A 26,959-nucleotide genomic window follows, 5' to 3' on the forward strand; every position below is an offset into this window, starting at 1 on the left:
TTACTCTCTGGCTTGTGTTCAGGGTTGTTTTTGAGTTTCAGGCAGCAGAAGAAACCCTAATTTACATTCAGTAGAAGCATTAATTGATTTTTCTCAGCATCTCAATTATTTATAGTAATTTCACAAGCTCACACACCCCTACTTTCGAATGAAATATTTTAAATCATGTTGAGAAGTGCAGCTGCAGTCCAACAAAGTAGCAACAGATTTCCGGGGCAAGACAGAAACTGGGGCATGAACGAACAAAAAAACACGAAACACTGAAGAGCTGCAGTGCTGCTGGCAGTCCTTTAAAGCATTGTTTTATAGTTTTTTATATTTTACTTACTTAACACCTGGCTGGGATTTTTAGCTAGGCCACTACATTTTCGTTTTGTGCTGTAAAGAGAAGTCTGATCTCGACAAACCAGATCTAACAAACTGACAGCGAGGCACCTTTCCAACGGTCACACAGCCAAAAAAAAATCAGAGCAGAACAATTGTACTGTATTTGCTGTGTCTTGTTTGGAGAAGTGGTCACACCTTAGATAATGAAGCATAACTGAGGTGGGTGTTGGTTTGTGCAATGGATCTAATGTTATGGTCCTGCAAGACAAACTGGTTTCTGGTCCCATGCTGAGTGCCAGTCTGTTCACAACTCTGCTTCGTGCACATATGCACAAACACACACACAAAAACTCCTCATGCATATTCATGTGCATGTTTTGTATGGTCTGTTTTCTGGTTTTCTGGTGCATCATTAGAAAGTATAAAGGACAGACAGAGAACAGGTGTCAAAATGTTTCAAACAAAACACTGATCACTATTTAAACATGTTAGATACTGTGCTGCAAGTGCAACATAGATTCAACATTGTGATCAGTCCACAAAGCAAAACCTTCATAGCGTCAAACCAAATTTAGAGATGCTAATTATTTATCTAAATGCAATCACTTTAGCTCATTTGTCTCAAACATTTGGGCAGATGTACTTTGAAGAGGTAAGGTATAGCGTGGCAAATGATGTGCTGTAAATCTACTTCACACCTTTAACAGGCGTGATGATTCAGTTTAAATATGAAGACACATTGACATACAGATTTAGCAGAGCAGCAGTCTACATCTTCTGGGGTTAATGGAGACATACTTCAGGTAATGGTCTCCAGTGACTGACACATGTTGTCAACATGAGAAAGAAAAACAAACCTTGAGTCGAAAAGCATTATTTAATTTGTCAATCCTTCAAATCTCATCTGTGAGCCATTACTGGCAGCAGCTAGGTGTCGAACTGAGAGGGAATGGTGTAATGAAGCATAAACAAGGACATAATTTTATGCTACGATAAGTGGTATAAGAACCTGATTTTACAACCTGTAAGAAACTGGGCTTGATGGTCACACTCACTTTGATGCTAGAGACTGTCACATCTGTAAACATATATAAATGTGCCAAGATGAAAGTCTGCAAAATAAATAAATAAATAAAAAAAAAAAGAAAAGAAAACTGGGTACACATAAGGTTATTCCAGTAAGTTTGTTTGCTCACTTGTCTCTCCATCTGCACACCTACCAAGGTCACGGTCATGCTTTCTGGTCCATATGCTGCATATGACCCCCTGCTTGATGATGAAAATAGGGCAGATTCCTCTTTATCTATCTCCTTGAATAAAGCTAAGCACTATCCAGCTGTATGAGTCACCCCCACCATTAAGCTATTCATTTCCACAAGCATTAATAGGAACATATTCGCCTAGTCCCTTTGAGGACAGCAGAGAGACTGAATTCATGGGATACAATTTACGACCTTCTAACTTCCACATTTTCATTGCTTCGTGTTTAGATTCGCTGCAGTGCCTTTGTCTCTAGTGAATCACTCAGATAGCTTCTGATCAAAGGAGCAGTTGTATCAGTTTGAGCCCTCGCAGTATAATGTGTAGTGATGTAGCCATTAGCCCAACAAGTACTGTAATAGGGAACTACAGCCAATAACAATACATTTCATTAAGCGTAAAGACAAAACAGAGGTGTTCTGCTTTGCTTGCGTTAAACAGCAAGCAAAGTAATCAATTACCTAAAAAATTATCGAGACTTTACATATGTTACTCTCAGCTGTACAGAGTTATACAGTGCTGGTTATCTAGTTGTCTAGGTGCTCATTTTACCTTGTGTTGACTCCATCATTGAATTATGTTTGATACTGCGCTCCAGGACCTATTATTATGCTTTTCAGACCATTTCTTAATATGAATCATTCATCCACATTATTTTATTAATATTGCACTCAGTGAAAGTGTAGTCTTTGAGATTCTCTTTAGCTTTAAGCCTAAGTGAGATTGACATGTCATGGGAAGCACATTAGTTAGTCCCACAGTATTCTTTAATAAAAATACAATAGACTATTTCATTTAATTCTAAATTTGATTCGCTATTTAATTTGTTGGAAAATACATTTAAATGACAATCCCCTTTCTAATATTCATACACTCTAGCAGTAATTATGATGTGACGGAGTATCCCTAGTCTTGTCAATTTAAAAATATTACATGTAATCCTAATCCAGATAATCTGCATTATAAATCATTTTCATTATAGAGAGATAGTGCATGCACACATATGCATCAGAAACATAAAGGACAATTTTCTGAATTAATTCAGTTATAAGACTTCCAAGTTTTTTTGTGTGTATGTGTGTGAGTGCCAAATTCTTCATATTTTCTTGCCCAAGAAGCAGAAAGCAGACATTTCAAAAGATACAGATAAAAAATGCTGCACAAAAAGATAGTGGTACACAGAGAAATGCTACCCTAAGAGGAGCAAAGCCCTCTTTTAACCCACAAATGCACACCTTTTCACTAACACACACACACAAACACACACACTAAAGGAAGCACCGGATTTGGCCCTTTGTTTTTATATTTTCTCAGGGTATGACACAGGCTGGCACACAGATCTCTGCTGACTGAGCCGTGGCTTTGGAATTCCAACCAGGAAGCAACTAGCGGGTGAACAATGGCTGCAGCTGGATGGAAAGTGGGTGTGAGCTGTGAGGTGAAGCCAATACGAATGTGCAAATGAGAGGGATATAAAGGCATTAAGAGTATGTGTGAGGACATGAAGACCTGATTTATATAGTAAAGATATCAATTAAGTCCATGTTTGCGTGGTTTTCAGAGCTACAATATGGTACAGACTGCAGCAGCGAGGGTGAGGAACAAAGATGGTGATGTGCCGTGAAGGAGGTAACAGAACTTGAGGATGGAGATGGAAGAAACAAGGGAGGTAAATAGGAAGAAAAATGGAGACATGGTGACAGGGAGTTTCCAGGTCCAGCCTGCTGTTCTTCATTCTTGTGGATCTGGTCCTGCTCTACTTCCTTCCACTGAACAATAAAAGCAACTTATCTGCAGGGTAATTTACTGTTGACTGCATTTCTTTATTCCCCAGAGAAAGGGTTTAGAGAAATCAAATAACCTTTCTTGTTAAAGAAATTATCATGTGACCAGTTCAACTGCATTACAAATGTTGATTATTATGTACAAATAAATAATTAATAGGTTAGCAACGAATAGGCTATGCTGCATGTTTAATGCAAGAAACATTATAAAGAATTTCTATGAGCTAAATTAAACTGTTAGCACACACACATTTGCACAAAAAAAGGCAGAAACAGCTTTTATGTTCGGAATAAAACCCCCGAAATGCTCTCAGGGCCCCAAGACAAATTAGAAAAGGAATGATTTCTAGTTAGAAAGTAAGCCAATGTAATGCTTTTTTAGCATTGTATCATTCCACTATTGATCAAAGAGTTCCTCTCCCTTTTGTTCTGCAAAAAAAGAAATTAAGAAAAGTAAAATAGATAATAGAATCTGCACTAAGCAAAATTTGGTGCAGCAATGTCTTGCTTTGCTAAAGCATTGCTTAGGGGGCAGGGACAGCCGTCTCAATTCTGTTACAGTTACTCAGTTTATTCAAGCTAAGGTGTTGGGTGTGGAGTCGAGGCTGAGCACAGCACACACACACACACACACACACACACACACACACACACACAGTGTTCTGTATGACACATGGATTCATTAACTCAGCAAAGTACACACACAGCGAGCCCCAGTATTTGTTTGTGAACTGACATGTACAAAGACACGTCTGTTCCAAACATCACGAAAGAACCCCTGTGTTAGACCTCTACGCTATCCATACAGAAACTGGTGCTGGTTTCTGTGTGTGCGCTTGTGTGTCTAGTATTTTGATATTTTAAAATGTGTATTTTATGTCATGATGTCATAGAGATGAGTAATCTTTGGCTGACAGCATAGTGTAAATCAAGGCTGTGCTAAAAGAAATATTATATAATTATATTTTCCAAGTTGTGACAATGTCTGACAGTTTGTTTTGTAGCAGAGCAAATCAGGCTAATGAGACGTCTTGTGTGTTGTAAAACTCAATTAATTCTCCAAGTATAAAGTATTATTACTATTAATTGTTAATTAATCAACAGAAAATTAATCAGCAACTATTCAAATAATTGATTAATTGTGAATTAATTGTCTTGTTAATTAATCGTCTTATTTTTCTCCAGCCATTGCTTCCATTGTCTCATAACTTGCTGCTTTTCTCTGTGTTATGTGAAAATAAAATCATTATTTTATTTTAACAAGTTATTTAAAAATGTGGCATGGGAAGGTTAACCAAATTGATTATAAACTGTTAGTTAAAGGCCTTCTTGGTAGATCAGAATCAAAATCTGTAGCAAAAGTGCACAAATCAGAAAACAGACTTGAATGATAAATTGTACAAAAGAACAAAAGGGTATATCAAAATTTTTTGGGACACCAAGTCTGGTAAGAATTCAAAAGTCTCCTCTGAAAGCAAAATATAAACACACAGCTGTCTTTCTGTGAAACACTGGGCTATTTTATGGTCTATTTGACTGTTATTGTGTAGCGGCTTTGTATCTCCCCTGTGAAATGTTTAATTTCATTCAATTAGGTGTGCAAGTTTTCCAGGTTTATGGACCGTAGTGCAGTTAGTAAATGCTATGTTCAGCCAGATCTATCATATCAGCGTGACAACTGACAGAGCTCTCAAACAGAACACAAGAAAGGAGGCAGACAGACAGACAGACAGACAGAAAGAAAGGGGAATAAGGACTCAGTGTTTCTCTCACCCACACTCATATCAGCACACACAAACACCAAATGAGAAAGAGTGACTAAGTCTCGCCCTAGGCTTCATACAGTAGCTCTTAACAAATCCAAGTCTTGCCCAATCATTTCCCTTCTCTCTACGTTGCCATAGTTACAGCCTGCCTCCTTGTCTGTACTTTGGGAAGGGTGAGACTTTGTGTGTGTGTGTGTGTGTGTGTGTGTGTGTGCGCTTGTTAACTCAGTTGGCAGTTTATTAGGTAAACCCGGCTAAAACTAATACAACAGCCTTGCAATACATCCCTTCTTCACAAAGATGATACCTTTTTGTTCAGAAAGTGGTTTAGAGGTGTGATGATTAAACTGTGTGGTCATTATGCAAGATGCAGTTTGATTAGCCTGTTTAGCCAAAAACAAACAAAAACAACTGTCACCTTCATGAAGAAAGGATTTCCTTCATTATTAGTGATATATACTGAGGTAGTAAACTGCATTAGTTTGAACTTGGAGTAGCTTAATGCTAGTAATTGTCGGGTTCTGTAAGAAAATATTTGTATTGTGGTGGGGGAGAGTATGGACCATTTTCTTACATACCTGAGTAACACTCACTTTGGCCTCTGGAAGTCTGTAATGAGCATTTTCTAAAATCTGATGAATAGGTTTACTATGCATGGAAGATGCCTTTTTTGTTAAGACAATATGGTAATCTGCCGAGAGACTGCACTCTTTATGAAGTTATTGCTTGTCAGAGAAGAGAGTGAGACAGTAAGTGCTGTATGAGACATCATATGAGATGAGCATCCCAAGGGATTACCCTCATACTTTTCCAAACAGAACAAAAAAAGGCAGCTGTGTGTGTGTGTGTGTGTGTGCACGCGTATGGACTTGCTGAAGGCGAAAGTGTGTCTAAGAAGCTGAACTACAACAGACGACATCTTGCGAGTACACCACACAGGTGTATGTATGCGTCTCTGTATGTGTGTGCATATGTTTTATTTTTCTATCAGGTAGATGACAAGAGTGATATAAACACTTGAGGGTCAACGTAACACTAAAACTCCCACCATCTGCCCGCCAGCGGACAAATATAAACACGGTCTTCTCTTACGCTGCTATTTCTTTATCTCCCTGCATCGTTTCTCTTTTACTCACTGTTCTTGCTCACTGCAGTCCTGCCATCCATCATCATTAGGAGGCGAATAGATGACCTGCCCACACCTGCAACCACTCTGTCCCTTTACTCTCAGGAAGGGTGGGAGAGGTGAGGGCAGTTTATCTCAAATCAAACACTACGCTTGTTTAATAACAAGAAACACAAATATATACTGTATTCATACATCATATGTCTATATTCCAACACAGAACTACTACATGCAGTGAACATTACCAGGCCTAACACTTTTTCTATATCCCTAATCACAGCCCATTTACTACACTGTACATCCACTTTACACCACTCTTGCTGAGTGTCCAAATTCTGTTAGTGAAATATATGCACTGTATAGTACCTTTCACAATGGAGCTTGTCATACACTATGTTATTATATCATACTGCATGTGTCCCTCCGTTAAAGTGTAAATTCTGACAGTACTCTTTGTCTAGCTTTACTCCAGAGAGCCTTGTCTTACAGTACCACCACCAAATAAAAGTCCTGAGTGTATACTACAATAAAAAGGTGTGCTCAGAGATCTTTAAATAATAAGTCACAGGCTGTCATAATACTTTTAATGATCTGCTTTTGCTTCCATTGATAAGTGTCATCACTCAGGCTTTGTTTAAATGATTGTCATAATATTGAACTATTCAGCCAGTATCCTAAACAAACAAAGCAGTGAGCTGATGAATCCTTACATCCCTGAAGGAGAATGGTGGATCAAAGCCAGCAGAGACAAATATAGAAAGGGAGAGAAGAACCTCAGGATGGTATAAGAGGGAAATGGTAGGAACAGCTATGATCGAGGAGGAGAAGCAGCAGAATGAGGCATATGGATGAGGGGAGGACGAGCAGAGGACAAAATATTGTCTCCTGTTAATATGTAAAAATAACTCTGCTGCTGCTTGGTGGAGCTAAGTGGGTCAGAGAATTCCCACAGAGAAAGAGAGAGGGGAGAGAGAGAGGTATCGCATTGATTCAGTCTGTGGTATCAGGATGAAACAGTAGTCGGTCTCTCTTCACCTAAGGCTGTTAAGTCTGAGAGACATCTCTGTGCACATCTATGCCACCTATTTGTTCATCCATCTAACTATCCATCCATCCATCCATCCATCCATCCATCCTTCTAATAATCTTTTTTCTGCAGCCCCGGTGCTCCCCCTACATCTTTTCATTTCCCCCTTTCCCCTGTCTTTTATTCTCTTGTTTACACCCTCCTTCTTTCCTTCTTCTGCTAATAAACATAGCCTCCACTTTATCACGTACACTTACTGGTCTCACTCACACTCCGATTTTCCCATTTGCTATTAACCCTATCTCCGTCTACCTTTCTCTGTTATTGTCTCTCTTCTCTCTCACTGTAAATACACATTTTCAAAACACATCACTTCAAATGGGTGAAATACATTTCCAGTCAATTTAATAACAATACACGATCTAATTAGGTGGCAGTTAAGCAACGTGGCACTTCTTGGACTAAAGCTAATGATGATGGTGAAACACACTGACAACCCCCTAGGAATAAAAACAATGCGTTAACTTAGCTATTATATCACACTCTGTAGCATGATGTCAGCCGTCAATGCCTCACTATATGTCATGCTCACTAGTTAATGTGATACTGTGTTCTTGAAATTTAGTGGACATCAAGGACATCAGTTAATTTAATTTTAATTTGGTAGAATTATAAAGCAATTTACAGCAATATTGTTTACAAGTTACTGGATTACTTTGTTAATGGTTTTAATGTGACTCTGCACAGTCATGGAGCATACATGTGTCATCTTTAATCTCAAAACATTTCTTCTGCTTCTTACTGCTTCTTACTTTGAAGAATTTTAAGAAAATATGAATCGGTAGTGCTCTTCCGTAGTATCTCTCTCACAGTTTGAAATTTATGAAATGTAATCCCATGCACCAAATATTTCCTGGGCTACTGTGTTTTTACTGTTGCACCAACCACAACAGGGTAGCTATAAGACTGAACCATAAACAATACAATGTGCGTCAGTCAGCACTTCTGAGCAGTAATTAAAATCTTTATTGATGAAGAAGTAGTAACTATTTTGCAGATAATTTATCAGGCCACTGTACATACTGCACCAGCTGTAAGTTTGTTAGCCAGAGCCATATATCTAGAAGACGAATGTAGGAGCATTCATGCACTGGGGGATTTCCTATGTGTATTTTTGCTCAATAAACAGAGCACAGCTATTTCCTTAGCAATGGTAAACAATAATTTGTAAATGGGTCATGCAGATAATCTTGATGAAGATCAGTCTAATTCAGAATAATTCTGCCAGCTGTAACCATTTATTTACTTGATGTGCTATGTTATTGCTGCATCTTAGTTTCATTGTTAACTACTTAGAACAAACTATTTCGGCACTATGAATCCATACACATGATACCCATGATGTTTTAATGTTTACCAGTGTCCAAAGCGTACCGAGAGATTAAAATGGTTAAGAAGCCTGTGCCTAAATGTATTAACCTGCAGAGTTAGTCCTACATGACCTCTTGGCTGACTGACTGGGGGCAACAGTTGAATATGGCACATGTAATACACTGCACCAAAGTCATGGTTCATGGTTGTGCATCTAAATCACCTCTTGTATTAGTGTTTTTTGCTTGATGTGTTTGTGTATTGCAGTGTGTGTGTGATGGTGAAGGGTGGCACAGGACATTAATATGTTTATATTTGTTTGTAAGAGAGAAACAGAAATACTAGAGTTTGTTAGCTTACACGACTCTTAATGGGACACCACTACACACACTGCAGTCTTTTTAACCCATAGAGTTAATTGTGTCTATTCTAATGAACATAAAACATAATATTATCCTTGTCATGTGGAGGTCTTTAGTTGAAGAAACACTGCACTGCAGTGTAGCTACACTAGATCCTTGACAGCAAATAGCCACTCAGGGTCACTGAGAGAAAGCACAGGGCCTCTGTAAGTCCTCCATGTCTTTCTGTGCATGTACTGTAAGTGGGAAACTGAAAAATTGTGGCTTGTGTATTGGCTGTGGTGTTTAAATTATTTATAACAAGCTGCATAACTATTCAGAAAATAATTCACTTTTTTGGCTTCATGTAACTACTGCATCTGGAAGGGAAGAGACACTACTAAATCTTGAAAACATTAAGGCTGTTTGTCGCTTAAACTAGAGACTGTCACTATTTCATTCTCAGTCATTACACATAAACAAACTAATCTGTGTAACTCTGCAGCAACCAGGCAGTATGCGCCGCATCATTTCTGCAAGTTCTAAGAACGAAACACGTTTGTTCATGTGTATTTCCTTGTCATTTCAAGATTTGCATACATTAGCTGTTTAAAGCAACAACAGTTTAGTTAATTACCACTGTATGTTTCCGACACAACATTGCTGTGGATTGTTTAGAAGTGCCTAACTGAAAAGTTAAAGTCCATAAGCATTAAAACAATAAAACCATTTAATGGATGACTAAGTGGCTTCTTTACTGAGACTTTGCTCTTTAAGAAATATCTCACTTAGAAATTTAAGAGTGAACCACCAACTATAATCTCACATACTCACAACGCTGTGTGCATTCACCTGTAGCAACTTAGCAACGGACACATATAAGTCCACACACAATCTACAAAAATAGACTCAAACCTGACTAGAAATACACACAAAGAGAAAATGTAATTATGTCCTCCATAACAGCTCTATCTATTCCTCAGTGCTGACATGATCACATATTTATTTAAGTATGTTTATAGTAAACAGGCAGCACTGTGGTGAACCTTATGAGAAATGGGAACATGAACTACCTATTTAGTTCAGAAACTAACACATACACTGCTTCGTCTGCATTTCTTGTGCCTGTTTACCAATTAAACAGGAACAAACAGACACGCATTACACAACACACAAATGAAACAGCAGATGTGACTAAATATTTTGGCTGTTACGTACTTGCAGTCTTCAGGAGAAAATCAGTGGACAGCTCACTATTCCCTGGTGGGACTACTACCTGTCCTCATTTCTACACACATGGCATGAGCCTATAAATTCAACAGAGAGTATTTCATATGAAAAGAACATAAGATAATATGGTTTTCTTGCAGCTCATATGGACTCAAACATAAACATAAAACCAGCACCACTCAAAGAAAAGAAGAACAAATCTGATCCATCAGCTCTGGCTCGCCCAAGTGCCAAAGATCAAGGATGAAACGCATTTAGGATATACAGTTCTCTCCAATCCAGGTAAGTCCTGCTCCGCTAAGAGGAGGAGGAGGACCCCGCCCTACTCTGATGCACCATAGATGCTCTGATCCTCTGTCCTTATGAAGTTATGATAGTGGGCGGGATTCAAAACAAACATAAGACCCTGATCGTGGAAAAAGAGCTGTAGGAAACTATCGACGTCTCTCTGAAACAGGCTGTGTTCCGCATGCACCTTCCTATTCAACATGTCTGATCTGATCCCTTCTTCATGCGCGTTTAATCCAATTTTCAACATGACTCGCCTCTCAACTTTGCTGCTTGTTTGGATCGGTCCATTACGGTTCGAAGTAATCCGCCTCGCTTTCTGGCATCCTGAAGCAGGCAGGTCTCGAAGGAGACGTTTCCCTCAGTCTGATGGGCGCACGGCCCCGCCGGTGAAGGGAAGTTGTTCAGACAACCCATTTCCACTCTTGATATTTTGGTTTTCCCCCTGACGTGCCCTGAAAATCGTTTGCTACTTTGCCCCGTGCAGTCAACATCTTCTCGTCATCATTAAGCGACCTAGCGCGGATACTGGTGCCTTCCAGCGGAAATAAAACCTGGCACGGACTCTCCATTTACCATCAGTCTGCATGCATCTCTGAACACCCATCAGTCTTATTTGATGTCAACCAGGTGTGAATTTCAAACCCCCTTATTTATTTGAAGGTGACGATAAATCTTTTTCCTCGATTTATTGTGTTATTGTTCGGGCACAAAATGAAATGCAATTAAATCATCGATCGGTTTGATGATTGAACTAACACTAAAATGCGAAAAAAACCTTTATTCAAACTGCACACAGGTACATCTTAAGTGTCAATTTTGCATCCTAAACAGCAAAGTGCATCAATGCAGCACATCTCACCTTTGACAAACCATTTATAAATGATGATTCTGACCAATGAACCTGCTGACCACTAGCTGACATCAAATCTAAAACACACAACATATAGGCACCAATTTTAATAGGATTTTGAATATTAATGGTATTTTCTTCTTTGACTAGCTATTGATACACTTTACATACACTACATTATGGATATACAAAATGTTTAAAGTGTGCAATATCTTAATTGCAGTACATACTGTATGTTGTGTACGCACAACCCAGCACATAAGGGTAGTCCTAGGTAGGTTGGGCAGTGTGGATTACCTCTGAAGAACAATTGTGACACTCGCAGCAGAGAAAAGTAGATAAAAACAACACTACAAACAATAACAGCCTACCTTGAATCAAAAATTGTGTTTACCAGGCAGCATTCATTACTTACTTCTGTGTGAAACTCAAAAGAACTCAGGGTTTCAGCACCATGGAGAGCAAACATCAACCAAAAAATAATCTTTTCAAGAGTTGAACACATACATTAGAAAAAGCAAATAACACTTATGGACTCCATCCGGCATTGTCTCATTAATTACTCATCTCATTTTGATCAAAGAGTCCATGTTACGAGTTACAAAATATGTTGCAACTAACTTTATATCACTCCATCACTCTTGAGGGAAGGACTCTGCTCACAGGACACAGAGGAAACCACAAGATCATGTTCAAGACTGACAGAATCACCCAGACACATATGAATGACTTGATAACAATATTTTTGTTGCAAACTCAGAGTTCATGACCTTAGAGGGGAATTGCACCTTTTTCCACAACCAGCAGTGTTCTTTGATTAAAGGCCAAGAGCCACCCTTATTGTTATCTGTCCCATTTACAGCTCGTTCAACTGCAGCATCGAATCATAACACCACTGTTCAGCAGCTCTACACTTCTTTTTACAATGTCATTTTACTGATAACTATAAAGCCAACTTATGACATATCACACTTCTTTTTATCAGTTATGAGCTGAGCCGCGGTTTGGTTCTCTTGGCAGACCTCGGCCGCTTGTTTCCCTGAGCTGGTATCAGGAAGTGAATGAGCCTTAACTGTCAAAAGCTTTCAGGCTTTCTAACTTCCTTAAAAGAGAAGTTCTAAGATCATGGCACAATATCAGTGCTCTGTGGCTGGGCCTGGTAAGTAATGTTCAGCCTTCTTGGGGTTTTGAGTCTTAAACTGAGTGAGTCAGAAAGAAAGGTGCCCATATGTTGTTGTACCCTCACCCACTCAGTCTGAAACCTACAACCATGAGGGGTCTAAAATGTATGTTGAAACCTCACAATGTTTCAACTCAAGCCAATGAGCTGGACCATCATAACATTTCTTTATTCTCACTGTAGCCTGAGTTTAGTTATATTAATCATTTTCTTTACATAGTGTAGACAAAACTTACAGAAATACACACATGCACACACACTGAACTATTAAAAACAGGCAAGTGAAAAAGGAACAGAAAAGAATAAAAGAAAAAATAAAGGACATTTGTACAAAACAAATGTCACATTAGTACAGAGTTGAACATTTAATAAAAGCAGCTTTAAAAAGGTGAGGTTTGTTTTTTTAAGCTGTGGAGGGTGGTACAAGGTTGAATGTGTATGGGGAGACAGCTACAGAGGGTGGGGGCAGCAATGGAGAATGCTCTGTCAACTCAGGTTCAGTCCTTAGTCCTGTGGGGGATTGAAAGGAGATCTGTATCAACTGAACAAAGGTGTCTTGCTGGGGTGTGATGGTAGAGGAGATAAGTAAGATAGGAGGGAGGCACATGGAGGGCTCAGCAAGATCTTGAACTGGCTACTGGAGGTCACACAGCATAGGAGTGGAGGCAGAGGTTTGAATGGGTTTTGATTCTTAGTTTTGAGCCAATCAGGATGTTGTTGCCGTAATTGAGTCTGGATGGGATAAAAGCATGGATGAGTGTTTCTGCCAGTGAAAATGATCGAAGACGAGCAATCTTCTTTTAGATGAAAGAAAGCTGTTTTGTAAGTGTGGTTAATGTGATCTTGAGTGAGCATGGGTTCTAAGATGACTATGAGGCTTTAGATTTAGAAAGCAGTAGTGCTATTGATTACTAGAGGTAAATAACTGGGGAATTTTGTGAGTCATTTTTAGCTCAGATTTAACAGTATAGCAAGAAAGAGCAGAGCGAGAAGAGTATGACGTGCAACAAGGGTCCCCTGGCTGGAAACTGAGTGGTGACTGTTGCGATTATAAGCACCTTCATCATTCAGCCCTGGGAAGTCACTTTCATCTAACTTGGATTAGATCCTTAAATTCAAATTTCTGTTATCTGCCTGCTGGTATTTAACGGTGCAACTTATAAAATGATGAAACATTTAGAACAAACAGGCAATGAGATATCTTAATGATACAAGCAAAACATAAAAATGCACACAAGAAAAGACACACATGCACATATATGATACTGTCCACATCTCTTGCTCTCCAGTCCTTCCTTTTACTTTCAGAGCTACACACACACACACACACAAACACACACACGGACATAGGCAGCTGGCTGAGTGGTGTGGCTCTGCATACACAAGTCAGACTGACACTGATGTGTGTGCTGGAGTGAGACGATGATAGGGCTCAAAGATCTCAGCAGATATATGGTGGCACTTCCCTGCAAGTGCTGTGTGTCTGCTCACAGGCCTGTGCATGTGTGTGTGGAAGAGTGTGCTGCTCTGTTGCATTCGCTGCTTTTTATCCTCCCAGCAAGCACAACAAACACAAGTGACACACCTCAGTAGATTTGAGGCATATGAAACAAGCACTGTATGTGGGGTATACATTACAGTACTAAGAATGTGCACTACAGTATATATTTTATCATATGGATAAAATGTATTGGTTACTGCTACATCTCAGTTTCAAGCACCTAAAAAAAGCAACACAGAGGTAATTGTGTCCATATATGTTGCAATTCAACTAAGCGGGAGGTATCACAATATGTTTCTGTCAATATCATGCAACTCTGCAGAAATGTAAATTCAGTTTTAATGGTGATCCTAGTGTGCGTGTCAGCATGAGAGCACAGGAGAGTGCTCGAATCCCATAAACCCTACTTTATTAGATAAACATTCTAATCAGATAAAGAAATCTCACACGCCCCACGCACACACACACACACGGAGAGATTTGCACAGGATCTCACTGATAATCTCCATTACCAATTACGGGGTGATACGCCACAGCTTAACATGAAAGCAGCAATTAATCTGTTAACACTGGTCAGTGGGTCACCGACGTCAAGAGGAAATATTGCTTAGAGGCACTCATATGTACACACAAAGCAAAACTATCATCATCAAGAGGTATATTTCTTTAATTGGTTTTGAGTAAAGACATTTTTTCCTCAGTTCTGTAGCAACTCAGTTCATTCAGATTCAGTGTTTTTCAGGCTCATTACCATCTATTGCCTGTGTTCTCAATCCATGCTCCTATTAAAGCACCAAAAATGCAGGTTTGACACTGGACTGATGGAGACAGACTTACCTACACAACATAACCCTGAAAGATTCTACTGATGCTGTTGTTGTTGTTGGTATATTTATTTAGGTGAATCACCAGGAAAGGTTTATAACACTTCTCTGCTTCACACATATACAGACGTGATATTTGGGCCTACTAAATATTTTTACTTTTTATCAATCTCATCAGCATCTCCCTGCTTAGTTTCTTTCGTGATGTGAAGTAAGGCAAATGAAATACAGCAGCAGACATAGACAGATTGACGTTGTGGAAAGAAGCGGTTTGTTGCACTGTTGTCATTTGACGATTAATCCATATTGAGCTGGACCCTGATCTATTAATAAGAAGATGATAAGAGATGATTATTTGAAATAATTATTATTACCAATTTGCAAGCAATTACACTATTTAAGTTAAGTTCATATTTCACATAGTAATAAATTAAAGTATTTAAAAACTGAACATGTTAATGGTCATTTCAAGAAAATTAAGAAATATGTCAAAGCTGGCCATTCGTAAAGCAGCTTCTCAAATAGAGCATTGTTTGCTTCTCTTTGTCATACACTACATATATATACATATACACACGTATATGACGGTAAACTGAATACCTTTGGGTTTTGCATTTTTAGACAAAACAAGATATTAGATAGAACCTTGAACTCTGGGAAGTTGTAAATAGTATTTACATAGTTTTTACATGTCAGGGATCAAATTTATAAATGAGTAATAAATAGTAATTAAAATAACAGTATTTGCTGCTTATCAGAGCACACCGAGATGAGTGTTGTGCTCTTTGGCACCTTGACAGAAGTACAGTTCAAACATGTACTGTTTTTTTCAATCTGGTTGTTAAACCATAGTGGGATTCAAACTGGCAAGTTTCCAGTCAGAGTCCAAACATGGTTTGAATAATGGTCTGCTTGGTTTGAATAAATAGACCAATCTTCCAGGAAGTCTGAATGAGGGCAAGCTATGGTTTCCCTGATCTAAGCTCATTTTCACACACGAAGCAGGGACATGGCAAGAGGGCTGTGTGAGTTACAGTGTGAGAGTATAAATGAGAGAGAAAGTGTGAGAGAGACCAGAGTGAGAAAACTCAGTCAGTGTCAACGGGTTATTAACATGTGTACAACACATGTGTATTACACAGTATGTGTTCTGTGTTGACTGTGGGTGGGTGTGTGAGTGAGAAAGGCTGACTGTGTACAAGGCGGAGCAGGAAGGTGAAACTTCTTGAGCTACAGTAGCTGAGTGGTAGAGCAGATGGCCCTCCCATATCTGTCAAAATGAAAACGCAGTCTACAGTACGTGTGTACATGCATGTCATAACTTTCACAAACCCAGAAAAATGCATAATTATTATCATAACTGTAATGTAAAGCCAGGGGTTAAAGTAATATATGGAATGATAATGTTTTTAGAGCTTCACTGAAAAGTACATTTTTGGAAAAAGAATACTAAAAAATACTTTTTTAGGGAGAAAATTTGGGAACAACAGAAAAATCATGTATAAGCCATAACTATGAAATACGGTTTCAAAGATAGACCAGTACAAAGTGACAATTAACAGCAAAAATAAGACAAAAACATTCCCAGTGCAGGAGTGTTTACTGGCTACTTTATACTCATTGTCTCATCAATAATCATTAATATGCGGTATTATTAACCTTTTGAAACTATACGTAAATAACGTAGAAATAACAGCTTTGGTTTTAACAGCACAAACAAGAAATTCACCAATGCACTAAAACTCCACATTCTCAACTCTCCTTATCTACATGTCTATGGCTACAACCTCTTTCCTGGTAAATCAATAGACTTCTCAAAGCTTCCTCATGCCAGTGTCACTAAAGTCCTTTGCCAACATTAGTAGCTAAGAGATGTGGCTCAGATTTGGTCAAAATGGTTAAACACATTTCAATCAATAAAATCTGTTTACGCTCATACTTATGGTAAACAGACACTTAGGTTAGTCATGTGTAAATATATGGTCATGAAGGATTGTGTGACATTCAGCAGATGATTTCATTTTTAAAATTGCACTGATACACTGAAAGTTAAGATGAGTGTTTTTCCTTCGCTGTCAGTATGATAATATATGGTCTATTAGGCTCATTTTACTTGGCAGAACAGGGGTTCTGTGTAAACCTACTTTAAGTGTTTTACAATGCCACGTGGAGCATTTAGCCTTGTAATGAAAAAAACGTCAATATTTGATATTCAATTATTTCTGCGGAGCAAATATTATAAACACACTGCTCCATGTCCTATGTTCTTAACTGGAATTATAAATATTGAACCAAATCTCTGAAAAAAATATTTATCATTGATTTAAAACCTTTGTATAAACTCTCCGTCTACATTAATTTCACATTAGTCTTTTAACATTGTCTGTTTAGTTCAATATAAAGTGCTGGTGGCAAAAAAAAATATTTTAGTCTAACTCTGTTACATAAAACTATAAACTATTTATTACTCAATTATATAACACATTTTGTTGTAAGGCTATAATGTTATGAAAATTATCTTTATTTGTGAGTGTTTACTGTTAAAGTTTTTGATACACGTGTATGTAAAAAAGCTGCAATACTGTAACTCAAGTTAACAAATCTTCACTCAAAGGCTAACAACACACATACAGTATGTAGCAGACGATCCAAATAATAGACTGCATTACTATTTTATTGTCCACAGGACAGCGTGTGTTAATGCAAACCAAACAAGCTATTCTTACCATGTTTTTTTAAATTATTTTATTAGACGAAGTTCCCTGATGCCTCTTGTCGTGAAGGCTGCCTTGGTGTTTCATTGTAAGCTGCCACACAAAGCCGAAGTTCATGTTAACAGTGGTCTGAGAAACTAAACCCTCATTCAGGTTCATTTCAGGTTCAGTGTTTGTGTGGAGTGGTGCAAGCTGTGGTGCAGGAAACCTTACATGGCCATCTCTCACACTCTCTGCTTCTGTCTGTCTCACTGTCTGTCTTTCTCCCCCTTTCTCTCTTCCTCGCTCTCTCATCTCTCGTCCCTGTCAGTCTGAGCTATTCCTGGATTCCACACTATGGTGAAAGGAAACAGGAACGGCTGCAGTGGCTGTTGGCAGCAGCATTTTTTTCTCTTCAAAGAACCACTCTTCCTCTTGTAATGCAACCCTCCCATACAAACACACACATGCACACACACACACACACACACACACAGTCAATATCCCTGTGTTGATAGCTTTGTTCCTTAGCCATTTGGGGAAGATGTTTCCTCAAACATGTTTGTGTGACAGGAGCCATTCTTGTTTTTGCAGATGGAATGCAGAGGGAGCATGTGTTAGCAAGTGTGTATTTGCATGTGTGTGTGGCAAACAACACAGCTGAAAATGAGATATGGTCAGCTGGATGGATCTGAGTGAGCACGGTGCAGATGGTTCCTTTATTATTGCCACATGGAGGAATATTCAAAACAGTAGTGTGCTCTCTTGCTATCTGCCCTTTGTTCTGCCTCTCCTGCACCATAGCCCCACTGGGACTCGCCCCAACGCCCTGTTGTGCTTACTGGAACCTTGGCAGCCAGCTGCCATATTGGCCAATTAGGAAAGCTTTTACTAAAGCTCCAGCCAATTGGATTAGTGCTACATTTCCTTGCCAGATGAGACGCTAAATGTGCTGCTGTATGCTAGAATATGAGAACTGGTGGGCAGACTCCTGTTTCGCTGATAAGCACTGGGTACCAGAATACACACACACACACTGCAAAGGCAGCAGCATGAGGACAAGGTATTCCATGATGCTACTGCGGGTTTTCTTTGACTGAGTGTGTCTAACTCAGATTGTGTGATTATTTTAACTAAAAAATAAAGCAATACAGAACCCAAGAGAGTAAGGGTCCACGGCACTGCTGCAAGGCATGCTTAAAAGACGGCCTGTACATGTGGATAGGTTTGCAGAAGAAAAGTTAACCCAGCTATAGAGGACAAATGTAAGAGTGAAAAACACAGAGAGGGCAGTAGTGTTTGCCAGAAAGCAGGTATAATGAAAACTGAGTTTCTTGTTCTAAAAACAGCAATTACTGTAACACTAGGTCAGTTACTGTGGTAACTCGTTCTGTGAACCGATCCGGCTTTCTGGCTGTGTTCTACAGCAAACCCTGAGTTTGTTTTCTTCCCTCCGGCAAGTGTAAAAGAGCTGTCTGACACAATATTTAATTCCTTCATTCATACAGTTGATACCACAACGCATGTCAGCGAGCGAGTTCATTTGCATACATTTACGTTGTAAAGATCAAAATCTCAGTTGGACATTTTTTTGTTGCACAAGGTCGCTATTTACTACTGTAAACATACTGTAGACCTTATAGTTTTCATCCTCAGGTCAGAATGAAATCCTTTTATAACACCGTTGACATTAAGACAACTGTCAAGTTGGTTACTCAAACATACGGTGGTAATCCCTCTCAATCGAAATAGAGCATTCCTATCCCGGCTACCATATCATTTTGGAGAGGACATTTATTAGATTATAGTCAGATTTAAACCAATGTAATGTTTAAAAAATTAATTAATGTAGAGTTTGAAATTCTAAATATACAGACTGCATAGGTCTGAGCTTGTTTTAACAATTGTCTTCTGTTGTTACTTTGTCCCTCAGACTGTAACTATAACTGTACACATTAATATTTGTAGCTCCACTGGATTCAAATGTATAGACTTTATAGATATTATAGTAAATCGTAGTATCTGAACTCTGTTTATGATTATGGCTGTTTTCCTCCCATTCACCACACCCCCTTAGTCCCCTCACTGAATTTCCCATTTCATGATTGGGTTTATTGTTTATTTAACTTGCCTCTATAACAAGCCCCAGACATTTGAATCTTTACAACAGAACCAATGCTCCTGAGCCTTCTTTTTTAATCTAGTTTTGGGAAGTATTGGGATGTTTTTTTCTCATGAGAACGGAGAATCTTTGAAAAAAGGACTATATTTCCCTAAGGGGCTCAATAAAGTATTTCATATATAAATAAAACTTATTCAACTTTAATTTGAGAACAAACAAACTATTTACCTGATAAAACTGATCTTTTTCTATGTGGTTATTCAGTTGACACTCCACTCTGTGTGCGTTTGTCATTGCCTTGCATGCTCAGTGTACCTAGCTGCCAATACTCTGTGTCCATAATCGGGGTATCTGAGTCCAAGTACAGTAAGTTGCATTAGTGGAAATTAAATCCATTTTTAAATCTACTGGAGTGTCCCAAATTCATTGGTTTGCTAATCTTACTATATATTGAACATAGTGTAGTAATGCACAAATACAATTTATGTAGTAAGGGTGCAATGGTAAAAAGAAATGTAACAAGCTAAAGATGCCAAAATGAAGAAAAACATAAACAAAAATGATAAAAGATGAAAACAAGATTAGTCAAAGAAATGACGAGAGAAATAAAAAAGAAATATCACGAGACATTTTTTAAGGAAAGAAATAAAAGTATTACTGAAAGAGAATAAGACACAGCGTGCATCATATAATACCAGCTTGCTGTATCCCTCTTATCTCGCCAAAACCGATAGAGGGTTCACTGCCAAGTCAACGCTTATGAGAACAGGCCTGTGAAAATGTGCTCTTCGGTCCTGGAGAATTCACAGGAAAACACACACACACTTTCTCAACCTGCTTGATCTCTGGTACCCTGCTCACTTTGTACGGCTGCCTCAGGATATTTGTCCATTAGTCGACACCATGAAAAAGACATAAATGCATGCACAGATAAAGAAGCTAATTGTGCAAAATCACTGATAATGTGTCAAACGCACAGAACAAGCAAAGATGTAATAACTCCACTTCTTGTTCTCCCTTAAACACTCACACCGTACACAGCACAAGAGGAGCATTATATGGCTCTCACAAGCAACAACTAAAGAAGTGCTACCAGTCCAGAAATCAGTTCAGTGTAGGCTTGCTAAGTGGGGGCTGGACATTAACACAAAGATTTCTATCTAACCAATGCAGGTGTGGCTAGTGGAGACACCTCTTGCATATGAAACAGGGTGGAGGAGGGTGGTGCTATCAAAATGAACCTAAAGGCAAAAGCCCATTAGTCAGGCAGAGAGAGACCACCAGGCACAAAGAACTGATAAACCAACACAGAGCCATGAGAGCCAAGGCACCGCAGCGGAGGGCAAAATACAGCCCGATTACCGTCAAACACAACAGGCACAAGAGAAAAAAAGAAATACTTGTGATTTCTTTTGTAGGTGTGATAACATGCCGGTACACCTGTTATCATCTTCAGTTGTTGGAAGAAGGAGAAGCCAGGTTTTGGTTTATGATTACTGTGCAGGTTCAGGTATGCTAACCAGCTGGTTCAGCAAGAAGAGAGAGCAGTTTGGCATGTCTTTGTTTCACTGCCATCCACCTGATTACGCAAACACATGCAGAAACTAACACACACACACACACACACACACACACACACACACACACACACACACAGAGAAACAGAAACAGAGAAGGTACTGTTGAGTGGAGGAAATAACCTCCATGGGCTTCAATAACTTATTTTTGGTTCCCTAAAACAGACTGGGTCGGGTGATGCTTTAAAAATAACCAAACAGCAGAAACACACAGTTTATAGTAAGAAAAACTATGACTGCAAAGACTGGCCGGACCTCCAGTGACAGGAGCCGGAGAGAAGAGACCTCACTCGGCTTCTAGGATCCACTTCGCGCAGCAGAAGTGCGGAAGTGGTGTAGCAGACACCTGCTAAGTGAGAGGAGCCCGTCAAACTGCATCCTGAGCTGCTTCTCAGCTCGCTAAAGAGACTCACGAAGCATCTTCCGCAAACAGCGAGTGAAAACACGGCGGCTCGACAACGTGAGGAAAGTCGACGTTACATCACGTGTGGAGTTTCCTCTTTTTGTTCTCACGACGGAAAAGACGAACACACCGGCAGCGAAACGAAAAGTTAAAGTGTCGACGAATACCAAAACACAGTTAGCTAAAAGTACTCCGGCTGGATTGGACAGCGGTTAACGTGCAAGTCAAGCCTCCACAACATATAGAGAAGAAAACACACATAGGAGGATCATATGAAGCGACTTACGGAGTCAGCAACAAGCTGTTAAGAGTCCATCACTAACATGAAAACTTTAGAAATCCAGAGTGTCCAAAAACCCCGAGCTGAGTCCGGTAAATGAGAGACGAGCGGAGCTGTCAGAGCCGAGCTGCACAGGACAAGACCCAGAGTACGAGGGGAGAGAGAGAGAGGTAGAGAGAGAGAGGGAGAGAGAGAGAGAGGGAGAGGAGAGAGAGAGAGAGAGAGAGAGAGAGAGAGAGAGAGAGGGAGAGAGAGGGAGAGAGAAGGGAGAGGAGAGAGAGGGAGAGAGAGAGAGGAGAGAGAGGAGAGAGAGAGAGGGAGAGAGAGAGAGGAGAGAGAGAGAGAGAGAGAGGAGGAGAGGGAGAGAGAGAGAGGAGAGAGAGAGAGGAGAGAGAGGAGAGGAGAGAGAGAGAGGAGGGAGAGGAGGAGAGAGAGAGAGAGAGAGAGGGAGAGAGAGAGGGGGAGAGAGGGAGGAGAATAGCGGTAAGCGCGTCGAGAGAGAAGAGAAGGAGCAGAGCGAGGGTGCGAGAGAGTAGAGAGAGGAGAGAGAGAGAGAGAGAGGTAGAGAGCGCTAAGACGCGAGCGAGAGCCGCTCGAGGGCAGAGCGAGCTCGCGCTAGAAGAGAGTAGAGAGAGAGGTAGAGAGAGAGGGAGAGGATAGAGCAGAGCGAGCGAACCGCGCGCGCTCGAGCCTTGCGCCGAGATAGCGAAGGGCGCGCATAGAGAGAGGTAGCAGTAGCAGCAGCGGAGAAGTCGCGGAGAGAGCTCGGATAGCGGCATCAGCGAGAGAGCTCGACGGAGAGCACGAGCGAAATAGCGCTAGGGGGTTACGCGAGAGGTAGAACGGTCGAGCGCGAGACGGGAAGCGAGCGGCGCTAGCGAGACGTCGGGTCGCACCGCGCTCTTTATCTCTCTACGCCGCTCTCTCGCCTCGTATTCGCTCTCGCTACGATTCGCCGCTATTCGCGCTCGCGGTTCTCTCTTCTCTCTCTCTCTTTCTCTCTCTATCTGCTGTTTCTCTTGCCGCTCATTTCTCCTTGCTCCGTCCGATTGCTCTTTCCTCCTTCGGCGTCTCCCTTGCCGATACACCCTCATCTTATATCGCTAGCACTCTACTAGTCAGATCCCCCAGTGCTTGAGAAGAACTGACATTACTTGTGAAATATATGCATTCTAATAGGACTACTATGTTACAAGTCGTGGACATTGTTACTTAAGTACAACTACAGTAGTAATATATGTCAATTACCAAAAGTAGGGTACTCTTTATGCACGATGACTCGTTTCAGAATAGTGTATTATACCTATACAGTAACCATATAACTGTGTTATATGGTTACTGTGCAAGCACCACTTATAATGTAACCCAGTTCGATTCAGGAGTCTGCATCTATAAAGTAACTAACTAAAGCTGTCATATATGCTAAATCTGACTGAGTGAGATAATTCATATTTAATGCTAAAGTATATGAAAACGCAAGGAAGTAGGTTTTAAAACAGTTGACTATTGTAGGCTACTTGAGTAAATGTACTTAGTTATAATCCACCACTAAGCCACCGATTAACAGTTCAAAATCAAAATAGCCTGTGTCCAGATTAGGGTGACATAAAAAGGGAAAACCTGAACTTAGTGAATATAATGATTACTCCATATATGAGATATCGATGAACACTTTATTACTGACAATTTCCACTGATGCTGTAGCCGACGCGGTTTCTTTGCGAAAACAATAGAAATCACGTTACAGCTTCAACTGTACAAAGTAAAAAAAAACAAATAAACAAACATTTTAAAATAAATGCAGTATGCTGCATTCAAGTGCAATGGGGAGAAATCACGATTAGAAAGAACCCTGGAATAGATCTTGATCCTCTCTCCATCCAATAGAAGCATACTCTCTCCCAGACAGTCTTATAAATAATTCAGCAATAAAATTAAAAAAAAAGCTTGCCTCTGCTTGCCTGGCTGCATGCAGCTCCAAAAGAAGCCTCTCACACTCCCCCGTGCACGGCCTCGGTGTATGCGGGCATCACCAATTACAAACAAATCTCCAAGCAAAATAAAGTTCAATCAACATTCTTGTTACGCAAATGACTGTGGCCGGTCAGACAGGTCAGCCAGGGATTACGAGGCTTCTGTCAACTATCAATAGCCTCATGCTCCATGCTTTGCGAGACAAGCGGGCGAGAGAAAGCGAGAGAGAGGGAGGGATGGAGGGAGGGAGGCGCGGGGTAGCTGAGTTTCAATGCGCACACGGTGCAGAGCAGCCAACCGATGATGCTGTTTGTCCTGTCCGTGGATCGGAGGAGAGCAGAGAATCACCCGCAAATGTAATCCAGAGCCCCGCATGTGAACCGCACAGCGTCCTAACACAGCTGCTCTGCTGGAGAAGGGATCGAGGCAGTAAAAGGTGTATAAGCCACAAAAATAGCAGAAAAAAAAAATAAAACTAAAAACAGAAAACAAAAAAAAAAAGCATTAACTGCAATCCTTAACCTGCAACAACCTGCGCTCCCACGTGTCAGACTCCGTTCAGCTGCCGCTATACTTCCCACTTCCCACTCAGCTCAGCCAGGCTTTCAGCGCTGCCGCTCACTCCGAGCGCTCGGCGCGCTGACAGGGAGTTAAGGACAACGGTTTGTGTACACGTGGGTTCCGGCTACCACCGTGCCGCTAATTGGCGGAGAGGGCAGGAGCCCGTGCTTCCGCTCGCACCTGTACGGTGAACGGTGCGACGAGAGGAGAGAGAGGAGGAGAGGAGAAGGGAGAGAGAGAGAGAGGAGAGAGAGAGAGAGAGAGAGAGAGGAGAGAGAGAGAGGGAGAGAGAGAGAAGAGAGAGAGGGGAGAGAGAGAGAGAGAGAGAGAGGAGGGGAGAGAGAGAAGAGAGAGAGAAGAGAGAGAGGGAGAGAGAGGAGAGAGAGGAGCGAAGAGAAGGGAGAGCGCGAGGAGAGGGAGAGGAGAGAGAGAGAGAGAGATATGGACCGAGAGAGATAGAAGGCTAATAGAGAGGGATAATAGGGATATGAGAGAGTGCGCTATAGAATCGAGAGGAGGGAGATAATACGTGAAGAGCTAGGTATATAGAGAGTTCTCAGCGCATAGCCTCTTCGTCTGCTGTTATCGCTCTCACGGATCGCTAGGCCGCTCGAGAGAGATCCCGAGAGCCTACGATATGTTCTAGCACTACTCGGTATCGCGAGGCTATTTTTATATTTGCGATAATCGGTGATCTCCTATAGCTAGCGTCTACTCTTTTTTAGATCTATAGAGAGAGTCGGCTCTCTCTCTCCGCTTTTCTACGTCCTATGCCAGGAGAAATAAGATAAGAGAGAGAGGGGGCGATTATTGACAGAGCATTCTCAGAGCGAATCTTGAGGCAGCCTACATCTCAGCGCAGTGCGTGTGCGCATGTGATCATTCATTGCAATTATGAAGTAAAGAAAAAAATCACTAGGCAGAATAATCCATGCTGCAAAACATGGATTTGTGATAGATGAGTAGCTAATTGGACAAATAAGAATCGTTTGACAACTGTGAGATTGTTTAGAAGTTGTTTTGTTGTTAAATCTGTGACATGATTACTACACTGTACTAGACAGAACCATCCAAAGGTGATTTTATTCCATAAAAACCTGCAAATAGCAAAAGCAAATTTTCCCCATTAGGAGCACCTGCAGGTTGCTAAGGTAAAAATATTAATCTTGAATAGTGTATAATAAGAATGAAGAGAAGTTTTCAAAGCCAACCAAGTGCTTGAGCTCACATGTTTGGTGTCACACAGATTCAGGTTCTATTAACAACCCTTCGACACCCTGTTTGTTTAGTGTGCATTCGTCAATCTTGTTTTTTTTTGTGTGTGTTTCATCAATGGTCTTCTCAGTCTTAATCTCGGGGTGTGGGTTGATAGCGGTAAGATAGAGATAGAAATCGTTCCCATTTGGCTCTTGCGTTGCTGTTAGTGTACATCATGGTAATAGCAAAGCTGGATCAATAGATGCAGCTACAGCCTTTCCGGTAACAACACTAGTCTGTGACACATCTGTTTATAGCACGACAGGGTTTCCTCTTTTCAGTCACATACAAACAGTCTACTGACATATTTTTTTATATTAATTGTTTCATTTACAAACCGATTTGCATTATCTACTGACATAGACACATGTACACAAGCGAGCACACTGTAATCAACACTGCTATGCAAACCTAAAAATTCCCTTTCCTGCTCATCGAGGCCACTTGTTATCAGCGTTTTTTGCTGACATTTTTAAGTCTGGTTGTTTTTCATCTTGCAAACAATAAGTCACACATTTCTAAATCCTAATTCCCGCTGCAACAAACTTTTTATGTGTTCCAAAACATCATGACTTGCTGTGACAAATAGCTTTCCACTTACAGTTATTATAGTGTAATTTGATCATGTGTGAACAAACTCTGTGACAAAATTTGAACAAATAACTTTACTATTTTTATTCAGTAGTGAAAAGAACATGCAATCAGTGTCCCTGAGTGTTGTATGATAATAATAGCAGTCACATATTACTGTACGGCATTTACAGTAATGTGTGCTCCTCTGCTTAGAGTATACACCACTGGCCACACTCAAATACACTTTGCAACCTATTTGTGGCTGATGTTTGTACACGAGGCAGCAGCAAACATCAGAATATAGCCCATACCCCATAAAACATGCGCACAAGCATACCATACAAACACAGTTATTCATCTATCGACTGAGGCCGCGGCATAGTAGCAGTCAATGGTGTGGGAGTATTTTTAGATTTCATGTGGGTTGCAGATGCTGCTCTATTCAACCAGGTCACCGCAAAAAGAACAATGTTTTCACTTTTCATTTAATGTCGTTAACCTCCTCTGGGTTTCCCTGTCACTGTTTGCCTCGCCATATTTAGTGCTGATTATCTGCTGTTCTCTGATTTAAGTTTTTTTTTTTACTGGTCCTGGCAAATCAGACGAAGACACTCAACTGGCCTTCAGGCTGTTGGCAGTGA

General features: G+C 40.3%; 1 protein-coding gene across 4 annotated transcripts in view; it reads right to left on the minus strand.

The window, feature by feature from the left end:
• Positions 1-22,127, minus strand: part of strbp (spermatid perinuclear RNA binding protein) — a 63,988-nt gene extending 41,861 nt beyond the window's left edge. For 3 of the 4 annotated variants that reach the window (XM_026339616.1, XM_026339619.1, XM_026339618.1), the window contains exon 1: positions 21,960-22,126. The gene's annotated coding sequence lies outside the window, so the exon portion shown is untranslated. Of the gene's footprint in view, positions 1-21,959 lie in introns of all 4 variants that reach the window. The other variant, XM_026339617.1, reaches the window with a different exon arrangement.
• Positions 22,128-26,959: the final 4,832 nt, after the last annotated feature.

Source organism: Anabas testudineus, chromosome 22 (assembly GCF_900324465.2).
Source record: "Anabas testudineus chromosome 22, fAnaTes1.2, whole genome shotgun sequence".
NCBI lineage: Eukaryota > Metazoa > Chordata > Actinopteri > Anabantiformes > Anabantidae > Anabas > Anabas testudineus.